Raw genomic sequence first — 2,119 nt, 5'->3', positions numbered from 1 at the left:
TTATTAAAAAGCAACGAAGATCCAGCTCCGACCGTAATAGGCAGTTAAATTTCTAGTATTGAAATAAATAAAATACTAAAACTGTTATAAAAATAAATATTATTTTTTAGCAAAATAGTTTTTTTAATTTATTTTACGTTATATGTATATATATCGTAAAACGTTATAGTCAATTAATTATTGTTAAAAATAAGAACGTGTGATATAATATTAGTCATAAATATAAAACATCCTCTTGATTTACTACATTTTTTTGGAAAAAGGCGGTAATAAAATCGAAAGGGAAACTAACAAAATACAAAAACTTATAAAAATAAATATTATTTTTCAATAAAACTGTTTTAATTTATTTTCAGTTAGATGTAGAACATCACTTTGTGAAGGTGCTTTATACTTTTGGTCAAGGATGTATTATATATAAGGTAAGTCCTTCTAATTTATTGGAAAGACTTACTTTGAGTCCCTGAACGTTCAAGAAATTTTCCTCTGATACGATTACGTTGTCCATTAGAATCATGCCGGTGATGGACGTTCTTAGAGAAAACTTCCCTTCAATCTTTGGGGTAGACAACCGATCTCCCGCAGCTTCTCTCTCGATGACGAACCCACGGATCTGACCGTCATCACATTTCGCCTATACTATCAACACGTCGGCGATAGGCGAGTTTGTGATCCTAAACGAGATTCGATAGTCTGACTTTTGCGCTCAATCGTTAAAGAAACGATGGAAAGTACTAACCATGTTTTGCTGCCGTTCAATTTGTAGACCTTTTTATCGTCGTAAATGGCTTTAGTCTCCATAGCTCCTGCGTCACTACCATGGTTGGGCTCCGTCAAGCCAAAACAACCGATCTTTCCCTGGAAACTGAAATACACTTTGAAAGCTATCGCCCACAACTCCAACGGTAATCGTCATTCAATCAATTTTACTAGCAAACTTATACAATTGTATTAATTAATCGAATTGTCGATCTAATTTTCATAAGTAATGTAAAAATTAAATATTTTATTTTCGCTTTGTTTCTTATAGTTATCGAAAATAAATAATTATATAAAATTATAGAACCTGGTAATTTTTTAATACAATTTCGAATAATAGTCTTACACAATTTAGAATAGTTATTAATTATCTTGTATCTAAATAATCTATGATTTTCACAACAATATAGAAATTTTTACTTATGTTGTTAGAGATAAAAGATTTATAATAATTTAATATTTACAACTTCAAATCGTTGATGACTGTATGGTTTATATATAAAAGAAGATATTAAATAGTCAGTCAAGCAAACAATATGTGAGGTATAATCTTCAACTATGATTGATCCTTCATCACGATAACTATTATTATTATTAATTCTACAATTATTATTATTTAATAATAATTACTAATTATATGTTTTCATTAAAACTTGCGTTGTTTTTATCCTCCCCTTTTTTCAATAATATTAATTTATTCTCAAAGCTATTGTATTAATTATATACTAATTATATGATTTAGAAATTAGAAAACGTAATACTACCCTAGAATTCTATCCTAAGAAACGCTTGAACGCACCCATTTTAGGTAGAAATCGTTCTTTTTGAGCATCGCTGCCGAACATGTAGATCGCACCGATCGAAAGAGAGGATTGCACCGAGAACGCCGATCGATACCCGCTGTCGATTTTCTCAATTTCCCTGGCGAGGAGCCCGTAAGCCACTGAGGACACCCCGGCGCCACCATAGCCCTTCATGGTGCAGCCCAACACCCCGAGCTGTCCCATCTGCTTTACAATCTCCCGATCGAAGTGTTCCTTTCGATTCGCTTCGATCACGTTCGGCAGGAGCTGCTCCTCGCAGTAGGAACGAAACTGATCCCTCGTCAGGATTTCGTCATGTGTCAATTGCGACTCTAGATCGAACGGATCCTCCCAATTGAAGGCGGCTGACCCACGAAATTCAATACAAATTTCAATACAAATTTTCAATAAAAGATCGATCGAAATTATACGCTGTGTAACGTCCGGTGCGCTACATTATAGCACCCCGGCCGTTTACCAACCCTGGTAGCAAGCTGACGTCAAAATGACGTCAAAAAGACGTCATTTGACGTCAAAATGACGTCAAAATGACGTAG

The 2,119-nt window shown here is 34.1% G+C and overlaps 1 pseudogene; it reads right to left on the bottom strand.

Annotated features, from left to right (window-relative positions):
- Positions 1-1,927, bottom strand: part of LOC108759300 (glutaryl-CoA dehydrogenase, mitochondrial-like) — a 2,913-nt pseudogene extending 986 nt beyond the window's left edge.
- Between the last annotated feature and the right edge of the window lie 192 nt (positions 1,928-2,119).

The sequence above is a fragment of the Trachymyrmex cornetzi genome, unplaced genomic scaffold (assembly GCF_001594075.2).
Source record: "Trachymyrmex cornetzi isolate Tcor2-1 unplaced genomic scaffold, Tcor1.1 scaffold1795, whole genome shotgun sequence".
Classification (NCBI taxonomy): domain Eukaryota; kingdom Metazoa; phylum Arthropoda; class Insecta; order Hymenoptera; family Formicidae; genus Trachymyrmex; species Trachymyrmex cornetzi.
The sequence above is the reverse complement of the archived record's forward strand: the minus strand, read 5'-3'. Positions and strand labels throughout refer to the sequence as shown.